Consider the following 17,212-nt stretch of genomic DNA (forward strand, 5'->3'; position numbering starts at 1 on the left):
ATTACAGCACCAGGGCAGACAAAGGTTGCTGAATTTCTCCTACACCCAGGTACCACTTGAGTCTTTCTTCTATAAACACATTTGTTTCAGGAACAAAGTTTTACAGGAACTCCATCCAGTTTAAATTTTGTACAACTATGGCTGCTCTAGTTACACTCCACCCAATTCCCTTGCACTAGTACTGGTGGTTTTGCAACTAGGAGTAAGAGGACAGCCAGAAGCTATCTGGGTGATTTTGTTTGGTTTTGGAGTTCAGTTTTTTTTGTTGGTGGGAGGGAGGGAATGGACAATTTTGAATTAATTCTGTTTGCTGACTGCAAGGGCCTAGTCCCAGAGCAAGGGGAGGAGAGGTAGCAGAAAGGAAGCACAATTGCTGCAATTTGGCTCGAGCAGCTGTGGAAGCGTAGCACACTGCCTTGGAAAGACAGCATTCCATGGGAATGCATCTAAAGTGTTCTGGTTTTATATTTTCAATCAATACTGGAAAGAAGTCACTTTGTTTTGATGTTGTTGCTTTTTGCGTAATATACCACCATAGCTCCCATCCCAGCATTTAAGCAAAAAATCTCTCAACCCATTATATAAAGGATTCTTTAGGCCCTAACCCAAAAGAGCATAAGTCAACAATAAATATCTGTAGTGACAGAAAGACAAGGCACATTCAAAGTACAGAGTCCTCTAGATCTTGGAGAAAGGTCAGGGAGTCTTTTGGTAAACAAGAACTTAAACAGAAAAGAGCTTCGAGGTAGACAAATGAGGTTGAACCTGTAGATCCCTTCGGTTTGATTTTCACCAGTGCATCTGAAGCTACAATAATTTTATAAATAACCACTAAATAGGTTTCAAAGTTAACTGTTTTACAAAAAAATATGATTAGAACAGGATATGTTTCCTAATGTCTTTCTTCCTTTAGTATACCAAAGATACAAAAATTAAGATTTCTAGTTTAACAACATGCAGCCCTTATTGGAAATATTAGTCTAGAATTACTATCAGAAACAAGAAAAGATGGATTATCACCTAACAGTTATCATCTAGTAATAGTAACAACACAAAATGTAAAACAAGAAATTGAAGGCAAGATTAATATAATCAATAGTTGATATCCAGCACAGGAGCAGTTTATGCATGTTTTTACAAATGAGAACTTTTTTTCTTGACAATTCATTTTCAGGGAGCATTTGCTCACCAAGTAGCTTGAAGTTGCAGTAGAATGAGACTTCTAACTGAAATTCCAGCAATATAAGCATGCCTGCATGTTATTAAAGGAAATAGTGGAAAATTTCACAGGCTGACATCCAGAACGTCTGCGGTTCCTTTTCATATTTCTCTCTTCTTGCAAAGCAGTTATTAGACCAGAACTTAACATTTTTATTTTTTTTTTTTGGTGAAGCATGGAAATTTCCACTGCTTTAAAAGATTTTTAAAAAGCTTTCTCAAATGTACAGCTCAAACAATGTTACACTTCTGCCTAGATGCAATCCTTAGTTTAAGCAAAAGTTTCATCAACATAAAGCAGTGCTAAGATGGGGAGGCAGGGGGAAGGAAAAAAAAACTTTGCTTATATACCAAAAGCTTTGCTTGGCCAATCTGAAATATTATCAGCTACATATTAATTTCTTGATAGAGGTCATTTGAGGTCCAGCTACAGCCAGATGGGTATGAGAAGATGAAGCAGTTCAGGATAAAGCAGTTCAGGATAAAGCTACCTTGTATCTGTATATTTGAACAGAAAATACAGTACATGACAATGCAAGCTATCCGGTCCCTATCAAGTGATGGCTCTCCTTCAGTTTCCTCAAATCTCCACTCATTTTACATCTCACTGGATCCCACTCATCATCCCTGCTATGTTCTTATGATCTCTAACACAGCCAATACAAGTCTGGCAAGTTTGCTAGCCCTGGTTCTACACCTCACCTCTACAAGTCTTGTTTATGAGCTACAAACACGCACCACCAAAACATTAGGGGCTTCAACAGAAAACCCACAAGTGTAACACAAAAGTATTCAAAAACTACCCCAGCCAGTGCAGATGTTTTCTTTTTCCAGTTTTCTGTGCAATGATCAAAAGAACTGCCTTCCTCTTAAGGGGGCATCAGATGGACACTCTAGGTTAACAGAGATGCTAGTTTTGTTCCATTTTAATCAACAGAACAATTTGCAGATAAAGTACTCTTGTTTTTGTTGCCTTTACAGCTATCTATGACTAGATAAATACTGTAAATACTGATTAAGAAGGGAGCCTATCAATTACTGCCTAAAAATGTTATTTCCCATTCAGAGATTTTAATGGGAAACTAAAACTTTCAAATAAGGAAACAGAAGTTATTTACAAAGCTAGAACATTGCACACGCCAGCACATGGCACTGAACTGGTACACAACCGAATTAAGATATCTTTAAAATGTCTTGAATCCATTTGTTCTTTTAGATTTTCTTGTTTAAAAGACTACTATAAAATAACACTTAAATGAGAAGTACAGCAAAGTATGAATTAGAGCAAATATTTTTAAACTTTCTTCTTAAGTAGTTAAGACATCCGGATTCTCTCTTAGAGCACTTTATAATTATAACTGAGCCAAGCAAATGGTAGTTTATAAGTACTGGGTAAATTAATTAAATATCCATGCACACCTAACAGCATTACCTAAAGCGTGGTGCTTTAGTTGACCACATGCTGAGGTCTGCCCATTAAGTCAGAAATTGCCACTCTGGACGTCAAAAAGTCTTCCATAGAAGCTAAAACCAAGAGAGTACTACAACAAAAGAGGGTGTTATGTCTGCTTTAGTTCATGGCAGCAAAGATGGACAGAGCACAGAAGTGCAACACAAGCCATAACTCCCTATTTCCATTATCCTCTTTAGCCCAGCCTTTATGGGGGAAAAAAGTCATTAAGGGGAAGAAATCTGAAAAATCTACCCAAGTCACTGGCAAATAACAAGTTACAAATTTTTGTTTTAAATCATCTCCTTAAGATGTAAGCTGCTAAGAACAGATAACCATTTTAAAGTCACCATTGTGAATAAGAGGAAAAAATTACTTTTTGAACCTTTACTACTTCTTCCATAAGCTTCTGAGAAACAATACAGCACTTCCACATACTGATTGTGTGTGTCTACACATATAACAGTTGTCTAAAAAAGTTTTAGAAAACTTCATACAAGTAGACTACATTAGCTGCTACCCACTCACACACACATAGTTGCAAACAGCACACAGCACAGAAGTTTCCCTTTTCCTGGGACTCACTAGCCTCCAGCGAATGTGATGAAAACACAACTTTGGTATTTGACAAAACCAGAAACGTTAAGATGTTACTATACTCCACAGGGTAATCAGTGAGGTGTTAGAACAACAATTAGAGTGCACAAGGCAAAACCAGGGGAATGCTACTTGTGCTTTAAGTTTTAGTTCTTCAGACTGGTACAGAAATAACAGAACACAGTCCTCTTGATTGACTGTTCTGAATAATAAAAAGTTTCCTCAAAAAAATGGAGAACAAGCATTTCACTTTTTTTTTTTGAAAGTAAATTGCTTACTTCTGCCTTCTGTTTAACCCTTCCATTAACAGATACAGCAACAAAAGCCACCCAACCCAGTCCTTGCTCCATCACCTGTTCTATCACTTCAGGATGTTTCAGTGAGGCAGGGCATTCTATTTTTAGACATACGGTAACCATAGAAAAAATAAACTATGTAGAGCAACACAACCAAATTGTTATATTTTATATTATTAGGTGTGCATATATAAGAACTTCTAACTGCATTTTATTAGAGACTTCCCAGAAGAGTAATTTCCTCAGATTCATGCTAAGAAAGCATTTGAAAGAGATTTATGATTTCAAGGATCGTTCATATAAGAGTTAATCAGAAGCTGTCTGATTTAACTTTAAGCAGTCAGTTCATAAGTGATTTTATAACCTAAGTTTTCATGCTGAATCAGCACTGGAAGTTGGATTTGACTTCACACCATTATCTATATGTAAATCACTCTGCTCAACAATATTTGGGCAATGGGAACTAACAACAAAACATTGAACTCACACAGGCTAGAACTACTACAATAACTTAAAAGTCTTTTAAAAAGAACAATAATAGGTCTAAAAGAAAAAGGTGAACTATTGCTTATGCAAGTCAAGAAAGCAGCCCATCTATACACCAGAGATTTTGCCCTCACAAGAGTTTTAAAGTTACATTTCCCTGATTTACACAGAAAGTAAATAGTAATATAGCACCCTTTGCTATGTAATGTATCCAATGTAAGGTAGAAATAGACATGCAGTCTTATTATGCTACAACACTTCATATCTTGTGCTCTAGCTAGAGCTCAGAGCAGTAACAGACCTGCTTAAGACTTAGAAAAACAAATTCAGAGGCTTTCAGATGAGCAAAATGGAAAACAACACGTTCATCGCTACTGTAAGCTTCCATTGCTTAGTCATTCTTTGGCATAGTGAAACCTCAGAAACACTTCAACTATTTTTCACATTTCTTCCCAAGATTATGCTCTTCTTTTAAGTCTTTTATAAAAAGATGAGTCTCCAAAACAGCACAGAACTACAACAGTAGTTTTGCAGTGACTGGTGCCAGTGAGCCAGCTTCGCATTGTCCTTGTGGAACACGTATATATGTTTACTTACTCACTTTGTGCAGTTCAGAAAAGCATGGGATAAGAAATAGTTTGCTTGATTTTACCATGCTAACAGATTTCAATATTGCACCATCTGGTAGACTGGCAACATTATCAGCAAGCTATACGTTTTAAAAAAAAATAACATATATATACACACTACACACACAGAGAGTAATTCTCAAGTTTGTCACAATAGTTATGAAACTTCAGGTTTCTAGAAAAACAAGAGTTTTACACCTCCATATTGGTTTTAAAAGAATCAAGAATTGAGGCCGAGGGGGAGTGTTTGTTTTCTAAATCTCTCCCAACTCTTCCTCAGGGGCTTGATGTCTCATGACTTAATATTATAATGCATTACCTGAAAGCATTGAGTTAACAGTTATGATACTGCCAACATTTTTAAGGTAAAGCTTTCATTGTGAAGAAAAGCCACTAATAATCACTTTAAAAAGTTTCCCGTTAAGCATTATGACAGATACTTTCACCTAAAGCTCTTCTACTTGCCTCTTCATTAGGTAAAGATAACAAGCATTTGATACTATTTAAATTGTTTATAAAAGCATACTATATGATTTGTAATAAAGATATATTTTTCCTTTAAAGTTCGAAATTACCTGTTAATGAGTATAGAGAAGGAAGGACATTTAGCACACCTACGGTCATATAAAGGTGATCGATCGCTTCTTACCTCCAAGAAAACATTAATTTAATACAGCATCACATGATATCATCACAACTAAACCTGCTACTTGGCTCAGTAACAGGAAGAGACATGCTTCCCTAGACACAGCATGGTGACACTGAAGTCTTATCTAGTTTGTGATCAACTACAAAGATAAATGGGTGTTCTAAGGACACTTGGAAGGAGTGCCATATATGAATTAACAGTTTCACTAGTTATCTTAGAAAAAAAAAAAAAGGTACTGCATTACAATTCTGTTGCACACATGACCCAGTCAAACACTAGCATTGAAAACAAATGCTTAACATTAAATGAACTGGGTAAGCTTTCAACAAAGTCTTTGACAATTATTTTGAACACACAGGCTGATCTGCTTTATTCTACACTGGTACACAGAAAGGGGCAGGCAAACACCTAATCTGCCAGTTGTTTTCTTCAGCAAAGACAACTGGCAAATAGTCTTTAGACAACACATTTTGGCTTGCTTTTTCCTAGTCTTGGTGGTTTCCCTATGAATCATTTTTTCCTTCCATTTCCCCACATTCACTAACTGCTCCTCTGCATGTATTTCTAACTACAGTAAAATTCAAGAACTAACTATCTGTTGAAGGGAACACAGTCCATTCTTAATTCTTTGACATTTGTAGTGTTGTTCAAAAACATGTTTGTATGGCCTAATGATAAAATACTCAAGAAAATTTCTTTTTTAACATTTGTGTTTGCTGAGAGAAAGCTACCAGGATCACAAGAGACAAGGTATCTCATTCTATTCCACCTCACTTAAAAGCTCACAAGAAAAAGCACACATGTAGCCCTGTGGAGATTCTAGGCAAGCAAAGCAAATCCTAAAGAGCAAGTTTCATCTACACATTAAATACCCTTACAGTCTCTGAGACCAGGGAGATAAAAGGTACTTCTGCCTTTTCTTTCTGCCCTATTCCACGCAGTTCCCCTCCTACCACTGCCAAGGGCAGGGGGGAAGTGTTAGGCTACAACTACCCAAGAGAAACAAATTGTATTGATAACATTTTTAGCCATGCAACCTGTTTCGGTATTGCCTTTGAAAAAGCAGACAATGCATTTTCTCACTTCCACACATCTGGGAACAGAATGAGGAAAAAAATTTCATAACTCAGAAGTTACATACAGAATATTCCATACAACTAAATACATAAACCTACCTTGAAAATGTACCTCTAAAAGGCCTTCTGGGTATACCTGTGATACTAGATGATCTCATTCCATGGCTCTGACACATATTGACATGCATGGAAGTGTGGGAACAGTAAAGGGTTCAGGCTTTGTGACAAAAATCTCACACTCAGCCAAGGCTAATGCAGGTGCTAGTCATTATAGCCAGCAGTATAACAGTTATATTGTTCTGCAGCCTTCCTCTTCTGCCTCCTCCCCCATTTTCAGGTGCACCTGATAAATCAGGACAGAATGCTATGGGTTTAGCCACAGGTGTAACAACTTTGATGAAAAATTGCTTACCCTGACCTAACAATTACAACATTTTCTGGATAACTTTTACTGTGTTTTCAGATTTCTAGAACAATCTCATCTATAAAATACAGTTATGAAGCTTTTAGACTTCAAGTCATGACACTACCCATGTTTGTAATCTTCAAAAAAGAACTTAACTTGATGGTAAGAAAGCTCTTAAAATAAAATTTCCAATAGGACAATGATCCATAACCTAACAAAGAATGTTTGACAAACAGTTTAACTACACCTGACTTGAACAGGCTCATATTTAACAGTGAAGGTGACAAAGTTGGGGGGGGGAAGGGAGAAGGGTCATAACTATAACCAAACCAAAAAAAAACAACCAACAACACACATACGCAGCACACAGTCAGGGGATACTTAAGGGTAGATAGATACCTGTAGAGCTGACCTTATAACCTCCACTATTCTAGTATATTACAAAAGCAGTCACAGCCTCAGAAGCAACTTACACCATATCCTAAGCTTGTATCAGCAGTAACAAGCCTGACTTTCCAGGGTATAAGCAAAATGAGCAGTAAAAGCAACGGTGGCCCTCTTGCCCTCTTCTCCCTCTCATTTAAATAGCATGCTGTCTTAAGCAACTGCCTTTTTCTTACCCGTACAATCTCAGAAATAGGACTGGCTCTAGATAACACAGAAGAAAAATGTGTCTACATCTAAAATCCTAAAGCCTCACCAACAGTAAGTCCACACACTGCACATGAAAGACAAGAAATCCCTCATGAGACTGAGTTTGGAGGCAAGTTAATTTTGTTCCACTTCAAAGAATATCAGCTTATTGATAACTGTTAACTAAAAATAAAAGTCACCCGTTAAATTAAAAGTATTATTAAAGTAATAGGGTCCACCTCAAGTATACCTTCCATTTACATGAGGTAAGAAAAGGATTTGATATAACTTCTCTTAACTAAAGGCAGCATATAAAATCAGAGTGGAAATATATTCCACAGCAGATTTAAATCAGTAGTGGTTAAATTCTTTCATAATTGCCTCTTCCCTAATACACTACATTTAGAAACATCGATAGATCTAGCCAGAGAAAAAAAAGCACACAGGCACACTGCCCCAGCATTCAGGTTTAGGTATTCTTCACCACCCTCTCATATCCTTGGCATAAAGAATATTATTCCTCCTCTCCCCCTCCCCTCCATTTTTTTTTTTAGTATAAAAACAAGTCATAAGAATATTTAAGATATTTCTAAATACTCTTAATCAAAAAGCTTCCATGAACATAATGCAGAATACCCTGTATCATACAGTCATTCAAGATCACCTCTTCAAGGGAGGCTCATTTAAATGCAGGAGTTGAAGCAACCTCCAGTGTCAGACTGTAGTGTCCAATATCATTTTACATGCTACCAATGGCTTGATTCTGCAGATAAATATAACCAAGACACCCTTTCCTTCTCAGAGTTCTTTAAAAAGAAAAAAAAAAGCAAAACACCCTTTCCTATGCAATTGTAACATAGAATGAATCTGGAAGGTTTTGACTGTGATTTCTTGTCCGTTATTAATAAAAAAAAAAGCCCATGATCAAAAGATAATATCCTATTGTAAAATAGATTTCCTCCTCCCTCCTACTCTGCATTTTGTCTCAACTATGCTGTCTCAGTGATACTATGCAAAAAAATTGATAAGCAGACAATACAAACTTTCAAGTTAATAAATCCAAAGCCAGGATGAACAGGGATTTCAAATGAAGCATTAAAAAACAAACAAACAAAAAAAAAATCCCACACAACTCATATGCCAAATAAAAGCAGACTGGAAACAGAATACTGTCATTAGGAAAGGTACTTAAAGCGAGGCTGAATACTGGGTTTATTCTGTTTGCTATCACTTCCCCTATCTCCCAATCTCTGGCTTCATATCCATCACCAAATCCATCAGTATTAATTAAAAAAAATAATAAATAGTAGTAGTAGTAACAGAGTTGGATGAAATTCTGAACAACAGTCACTTAAACAAGACATTACAACAACTGCTAACAGTAAATACAATTGTTATATGTTAGCATGCACAGTCTAGATAAAAAAAAAAAGCAAACCCACAATTTTGTCTGTTTCCTCTTATTCTGGGGCTTCCACTCAGATACTATTTGTTACTATGAAGCTATCTTGTATTTATAGTTAGAACACATGCATCTTTGTCTCAAGTGTAGCAGCTCGTTGTAACTCGGAAATATTTCACAAGAAAATATTTATTTTTAAAATAGTGATGACAGAATTTTAAGCTTATTTTAAGTGTTTTTTTTAACTGTATTATAGATACTATATAGCTACAGTACTGTCTCTCACACTTAGATTTGCTTCAGTTTTGTCTTGTTATTCCAGATAGAGTGTAATGTAGTATTTTCTGTTAACTTTTAGATAAAAGATTAAAGGCAGAATCAGTTTTTTTTTTCTTAACAGGTTAAAGAGGAAAAAGATAGTGCCCGAATAAAAGAGACTGATTTAAAACTGTGTTCACTAGATAGGCTGACAAAGTGGGAAGCTTCTCTTTCAAAAGAAAACCTAACTGTGCTTGAGAGTAGGAGCAGAAACCACAAACAGAACCAACTTTAGAACCAAACAAAGAGGACTCTGGGAATTATGTCAACCTCAGACAACATCCACACCCATATTCACCCCATTTATACCCCAGAATCACTGACACCTACAGTAGTATGTGACCTCAGGAAAAAAAAAAAAAAAATTCTCATTTGCATCCCTCAACAGCAGTTTCATCGCAGCTACACGGCAGAAATGGATGAGAGTCATGGAAATCAACCTTTTATTTGCAGTATTTCTCATCCCTTTCTTTATGACCAGAAACAAGGAGGCAGCAGAAGTCACCTCTGAAACTTACCGAGGCTACAGGATGATCAGAAGGAGAATGCAGATAACGAAGTCTTTGGAACCGCCTCAGCATCAGATAAACCCAAACGAATGGCAGATGGGGCCATTCTAGCCCAGGTATTTCACCCACACCCCCCTCCTACTCAGGCGGAGAAACAGAGGGTCAGACGATTCTCAACACAAATCCATAGCGACCCCGAGCCTCTCTGTGTTACACGAGGAACCTCCACCCAAACCCACCCTGCTCAGATATGCATCACACAGCCATACGGAGCTTTCCACTCACCACACCAGTCCCCCACCGCCGCCTTAGGAATGCCCCCTTCTAACTACACCGGGCGCTAAAGTTACAACGGTTAGAAAGAGGTAAAGGCATTTACACACTGCCCGGGAACCCGCGCATCCCCAGCCCTGGGATTTCTCCTCACATTCAGCACGTCTACGCTCCCTTCCTCCTCCCCTCAGGGAGACACATCCATATTGGGGAGGGGGGCGAGAGGGAGAGCAGAGAGCCGCCCCTCAGGGCCAGCCCCGAGCTGCTCCCTTCCCTCCCCCATCCCAGTCCCACCCCGCCGCCACAAGCAGGGGAACCAGAGCTAGAACTCTCCTCCCTCCACTCGTTGCTCCCTCCCTCTAAACCCCACTCACCTGGGAAAGGAGCCAAAGCCCAGCTACGTCTCCTTCTCCCCGTCTCCCCCACACTCAGCCTCTCGCCGCCATTTTCCTCTCTGCCTCGATTTAAATAGGAACCAGCCGCCCCGAGAGGGGCCAGCAGGCGGCGCGAGGCACTGTGGGACCTGTAGTACGGCCCCGCGCGGGCGCTCACGGGACACACACCCCCACACCCCGCGCGGGGCATCATTGTACTTGTAGTACCCGCTTGTGCCCAGCGCGTTCCCGAGACACCGCTCCCAGCAGCCCTTGCGGCCCCGCCCGTTTTTTGCCGCCGCGGCCAGGTACCCGCCGGGGACCCGGCCCGGCGCTGGCTCCTCGGTGCCGTCGCGGCTTCCCAGGGCTGCCCCCAGGAGGGCGAGTCCCGAATGGGCTCGAGGAAGCGGTCCCTTGGGAAGCTCCCCGTGACAGCCTCCCCCGCAGGGCGCTCGTCGAGGCTCGTCGGGTAAACAGGAGGCTGGCACTCACCGGGCCCGGTATGGAGCACTGCAGCTGTGAGTGGATCACATTTAATAAAGAGCGTTTTATATGCACGGAGGATTAAAATACAATAAGGTATCAGCCGTACATGCTGCACTCGGCCACAACACTGAGGTGAAAGTTACAGATAAATAACCTTTGTGGAGGATTTGCTACACCAAGCACTATTTCTTCCCTTTCAATGAGCAGTCTACTGAAGTGAATGTTTAATAAAACACAAACAGGTTGGGAAAAGAGAACGTAAATAACATCAGTTATTCCCTACTTGAGGTATGTGTCAAGGATGGTTTTCACAGTAACTCGTAACAGCAGCTCACTTGCCATCTGTAGCAGGGCAAGGATATAAAGGACTGGGGCCCTATAGAGCATCACCTCCCTATGCCTACCTCACTTCCATAAGTCCTTTTTTCATAAAGTTTTTTAAAACAATAATTTAAAAGTTTGCAGACTAAAAGGGGGTGTGTGGAGAACATGTTATACCTCAGTTTTAGGCACTCACAAAGCAGACGCGTAAAAATGTTCTTTTTATTTTGCAAATTTATAAAGCCCGAAATAATGAAAATGCATGGACTTAAGTCCTGCCAAGCTATTCATACAGAACTCATTACAAGACACAATTAGCATTCAAGAGGGACAGACAAGTAAAACTATTAAGTACGCACCTTCCAGTAATTCCCAAATAAAAAAACAGGTCAAACTATGGCCATCTATGAGCAAGTTACTAGTACAGTATGAGCCTCCAGCTACTTCTGAAACAAGTGTTACAAACCAAAAAAAAAAAATCCGGAGATAAAAGAAATTCAGATGTGTCAAGTTCTCGAAAAACAAGCTCCACCTTAAATTTTACCTTGTAGTTATACTACACACGATCTTACCAATTATAAATGTCTGTACTTATGAATTCAGATTTAACCAACTGGTAGAGACAGATTCCCTGTCATGTTATCACAACAGAAAAGAGTTCATGTTGTTAGGGTACCTTAAAAGGAATGAGGTCTCTTGCATTTCCTGAAAGTGTGAGGTCTGCTGTTTAACAATTCCACTTCTTCCATTCCAGGTAATCTTTTTTTCTGCAGGCTGTTCTCTTCTTCCACTATGAATTATAACAGAGCATTTATCAGGGCAAAAACAAAGGAGGTAGGCAGGGAGAAGCAGGTCAATGAGAGGCAGCGGAAACACTGGAGTTATGTTGTGGGTATTTTTATTTCGGCAAACGGCATGTTATTAATATTTTTTCCATTCAGACCATAAGGTCTTCAAATTATACTTACATTGCATCTAAGACACCTCAGACTCAAGACTGATAAAGAACTCCCAGTGTCAATAGAGTTGACAAATATTGTGAACCTTTTTTCCCTTTTAACGTTTGGTTTCTGTTATAGCAATTATAAGCAGATAACTTCAAAGTTACCTCTGATTTTATGTAACGAAGGATACAGTGATAAAATGTTTTTATTTTTAATTGATACGTGATGCTCTACAAAAATTACTAAGACACTCCCCCCCCAAAATTTTGTACTTGTCTTAAAAGCTGATCATGGTAAATGTAGCTGTAGAACTGTAATATTTAACATTTTTATCTATTTGCTCCACCTGCTGGTGCACATTCCTTTTAAAGCAGTCTTTAGAAGCCTAAATGTATTAAAAATTTGGCCAAAGATGTACACAAGAGATGTACTTAAATTTAAGCTGAACTTCTACAACCTCCTAATTAAATCCAACCTGATACAAACATTTTCTCAGTCAAAAAAGACCAATGGAAGCACAGACTTAGGGAAACATGACCCATAGCTCACTTTTTGGACATTGCCATTTATTTTCATTGTGACAACAACCCAGTCAGTCATTGTTTTCCACCATCTATTATTCTTGTCCAAAAAACACTTTCTCTTCCACACGGGCATCTCTCTACATAACTGATTTATAACTCCTCAATTTTCTAAGACCAATTTCTGTTTGGATAATTAGTGCAAGAGAAACACCCCATTTCTTCAGCCCGTTTGATTGTTCTCTGCTCAGAGAGAGAAAAAAAAAAACACTATGATCAACAATCAGACTTTATAAGAAGTTTTACATGAGCTTAGATTTCCTTCCATTCCATCTATTGTTAAGATCTTTTTTAAAAATGTATTTTTTGAAATGTTTTGCAAGGCAATAGTAACAACATTCCCAGAAAAAAAAAAAAAAGGAAAAAAACCAACCAAACAAATTATCATCATTTCTAGGTTATGACATTTTCCAATAATACTCTGGGACAGAAGTAGCTTTCCATCCCTTCCTCCCTTCCCAAATTAGAAACAGACAACACAAAAGAAAACAATCCCCTCTGCTCCCCCAAACCTAAAATCCCACGCTCCCCCTCCCCCGCTAAATCTTTGGTATTGGAATTTTTAAAATATTCATTACAAAAATTTATTTTTGGGTTCCCTGATCTAAACAGGTTAAGGAAAAACTAAGGTTTGTCACATTACCACCAGGTTTTCTGGGGCTGAACTGGCACTTTTTGATTGTAAAATTTTAACCTGTGACATAAACATGACTTTGCAGCACTCTTGCTACCCTTGGCTTAGATTTGACTTTAATTAGGTCTTACTCGGCTAAGCACTTCTATATGAAAATTCTACTGTGCATTTTGTTTTATTGACTTTATAATGAGATGTGTGGATTGACCTCAGACCTTGTTATGACGTGAGGCATTTGGAATTGGTTTAAGTATTTGCTTAAAGAAAAATAATTTCAAAGACATTAGACATTTTTTGCAATGTTCTGAAAGCTGCAATTCCAAAGAAATTCTCAAGCACTTGGGAATTCACAGTTGATGACCTATCTCTCATACCTTCCCTATAAAATACTGTGCTCAACACATGGAACAATCCCTGAATGCGTCAGTTTTTTCTAACCCTAGAACAAACCAACAAATTTTAATTTAAACAGCGTAAAAGGAGTTTAAAAAGTAATTGCAGAGATAAGCTCAGAGTCGTCTTAGTCTTGGGAGTTTCAAGAAGTTGCTTAAAATACATCTAAGTACTCCGTTCTACTTTTCTGACACCTCATTCCCACTCAGAGAGAGAAAAGAAATATGACATTTAAAGAAAAACAAATCATTATCTTCATCATCTGATTTAACAACCATTTCACGTCAGCTTCACAGTATTAGAAAGCCAATGAAAAACAAACAAAAATCATGAGAATCACTGCCTTAATTCAGTTTACTTTTAAAAGCATATACACTTGCTTTTTTGTTAAATAACTAGTTGTTACACCAACCTGCTCATTTTCCTTATTTGTAAATTCAATGGAGCTGTCTTCATATCTGTAAAGTAATTACACTGAGAGATGTACAGGAACAGTCTTTTAAATAAATTAAAACAGACTTTTTGTTGCAAACAGTTTGCTGAAACATCTTTGTAAAATCAAGCCTAGAATTAATTTAACGCATTTGGTGTTACTGTAAGTATGTATCTAAATATTTAATATATAGACAGTGATTTTCAATTTAAAAAAAATAATCATGTTGTAAGGAGGAGATTCTTACATCAAATATATGTGTACATGGAATACAGAGTAGCAATACATACACTTGCGTTGTATTTATAAAATAATAATCTAAATAAAATGAACTATTTTTAAAGAAAAAAAAATCAAGCTTCTTTGAAATGGCCATCCTGAGTGTCATGCAATAAGAATATTTAAGAGTGTAATCAGTTTATTCAAGTGGCACTTCAGTGTTCCCCTGAACATCTTCTGCATAAACTGAGAAGTTTAAGACGTCACTTATAAATTGAAGAAAAACATAGTTGAAGAAAAAAAATAGAATCATAGAATTGTTAGGGTTGGAAGGGACCTTAAAGATCACCCAGTTCCAACCCCCCTGCCATGGGCAGGGACACCTCCCACTAGATCAGGTTGCTCAGAGCCCCATCCAGCCTGGCCTTAAAAACTTCCAGGGATGGGGCTTCCACCACCTCTCTGGGCAACCTGTTCCAGTGTCTCACCACCCTCATGGTGAAGAGCTTCTTCCTAATGTCCAGTCTGAATCGACCCATCTCTAGTTTTAATCCATTCCCTCTAGTCCTACTGTTACCCAACATCCTAAAAAGTCCCTCCCCAGCTTTCTTGTAGGCCCCCTGAAGATACTGGTAGGCCACTATAAGGTCTCCTCGGAGACTTCTTTTCTCCATACTGAACAACCCCAAGTCTCTCAGTCTGTCCTCACAGGAGAGGTGCTCCAGCCCTCTGATCATCCTTGTGGCCCTTCTCTGGACACATTCCAACGTCCATTATCTCTCTTGTAGTAGGGGCTCCAGAATTGGATGCAGTACTCCAGGTGGGGTCTCACGAGAGTGGAGTAGAGGGGGAAAATCACCTCCCTCGACCTGCTGGCCATGCTTCTCCTGATGCAGCCCAGGATACAATTGGCTTTCTGGGCCGCCAGCGCACACTAACGACTCATGCTGAGCCTCTCGTCTACCAGCACCCCCAAGTCCTTTTCTTCAGGGCTGCTCTCAAGCCAGTTACTGCCCAGCCTATATCAGTGCTTGGGATTGCCCCGACCCAGGTGGAGGATCTTGCACTTGGTCTTGTTGAACTTCATGAGGTTGGCATGGGCCCACCTCTCCAGCCTGTCAAGGTCCCTCTGGATGGCATCCCTTCCCTCCGGCGTGTCAGCCGCCCCACACAGCTTGGTGTCGTCAGCAAACTTGCTGAGGGTGCACTCCATGCCACTGTCCATATCGCTGACAAAGGTGTTAAACAAGATCGGTCCCAGTACTGATCCTTGAGGGACTCCACTTGTCACTGGCCTCCACTTGGACATGGACCCATTGACAGCCACTCTTTGGGTGCGGCCGTCAAGCCAGTTCTTTATCCACTGAATTGTCAGTCCATCAAACCCATATTTTATCAGCTTGGAGACCAGGACGTCATGTGGGACAGTGTCAACAGCTTTGCTCAGGTTCAGGTAAATGATGTCAGTTGCTCTCCCCTTGTCTATTGATGTTGTGACCTTCTCAGAGAAGGCCACCAGGTTTGTCAGGCACGATTTGCCCTTGGTGAAGCCGTGTCGATTGTACCCAATCACCTCTTTGTTATTCTTCTGCCTCAGCAGTGCCTCCAAGAAGATCTGCTCCATAATCTTACCAGGCACGGAGGTGAGACTGACTGGCCTATAGTTCCCTGGTTCCTCCTTCTTTCCCTTTTTGAAGATGGGGATTATGTTTCCCCTTTTCCGGTCAGTGGGGACTTCACTAGACTGCCGTGACTTTTGGAATATAATAGAGAACAGTTTAGCAACCTCATCCGCCAGTTCCTTCAGTACCCATGGGTGTATCCCATCAGGTCCCATGGCCTTGTTCACTTTCAGGTTCATCAGATGGTCACAAACCTGATCTTCACTTACAATGGGCAGTTCTGTCCAACACCTGCCATTGTCTTCTGTGACTCTGGGAGTGTGGCTGGAGCCCTTGCCAGTGAAGACTGAGGAAAAGAAGTCATTGAGAACCTCGGCCTTCTCCATATCACTTGTCACCAGCTGCCCTGTTTCCTTTCTGAGGGGGCCCTCAGAAAGGGGTACCATTAATGTACCTATAGAAATTTTTGCTGTTTCCCTTGATCTCCTTGGCTAGATTTAATTCTAACCGAGCTTTAGCTTTTCTCACCAGGTCTCTTGCTGTTTGGACAGCTTCCTTATACACCCCCCATTCTAGCTGTCCTTTCTTCCACTCCTAAATAAATCTGGCACATGTGATTGCAAGCATGAAATACTGTCTCTTTAGAAATATTTTGAAGCTTTGTCTTTTATTTCAAAAGACAGATTAATTGGCTACTTTTCTTCCCCCCCACCCCTGCCCCAAACAAGATAGTACAGTCCACCACAAAATCCAACTGGCAGTCTAGCATTTTTCCCCAAGGCACGCAATTTGCATCTTTATTAAACATTAGTCTCACCTTTATACTGAAAGAAGATTAGTGATGTCCTGTCAGAATTTTCCCACTTTAAATCTGTAACTTTTTGAAAAAGAAATTACGTATAGAACATTTTTGCTTTTTTACCAGGCTACTTCAGACATACCTCTTACTCCATATAAGATGAATAAAGAAAAAATTCTTGGTGAAGGAAGAGGCATGGTAAAGATCTTTTTGGTACAGAATTTTAATTTTGTAAAAACAAATGAATAGACAGATAACTTGAATTTAGACAGCCTTCTGAAGTGTCTGTAATGCAAACATTACACAACTGCAATAACTTCTGATCACAGAACCAGAAGTTCAAACCAATTCATCAGTTTTCATTGTTAAAGCTAAGTGAAATTTAGAGATGACTACTGCGTTAAGGTAGATCAAAGACAATCTTGTCATAAATGTAGGGCTATTAACAAACATATTTTAAAAAT

The 17,212-nt window shown here is 39.3% G+C and overlaps 1 protein-coding gene across 13 annotated transcripts in view; it reads right to left on the reverse strand.

The window, feature by feature from the left end:
- The window catches only part of NCOA3 (nuclear receptor coactivator 3), an 81,608-nt gene extending 71,153 nt beyond the window's left edge, over positions 1 to 10,455 (reverse strand). For 9 of the 13 annotated variants that reach the window (XM_054217950.1, XM_054217947.1, XM_054217943.1 and 6 more), the window contains exon 1: positions 10,317 to 10,455. The gene's annotated coding sequence lies outside the window, so the exon portion shown is untranslated. Of the gene's footprint in view, positions 1 to 9,678; positions 9,808 to 10,316 lie in introns of all 13 variants that reach the window. The other 4 variants (XM_054217952.1, XM_054217945.1, XM_054217946.1 and 1 more) reach the window with 2 other exon arrangements.
- Between the last annotated feature and the right edge of the window lie 6,757 nt (positions 10,456 to 17,212).

Source organism: Rissa tridactyla, chromosome 12 (assembly GCF_028500815.1).
Source record: "Rissa tridactyla isolate bRisTri1 chromosome 12, bRisTri1.patW.cur.20221130, whole genome shotgun sequence".
Taxonomy (NCBI): Eukaryota; Metazoa; Chordata; class Aves; order Charadriiformes; family Laridae; genus Rissa; species Rissa tridactyla.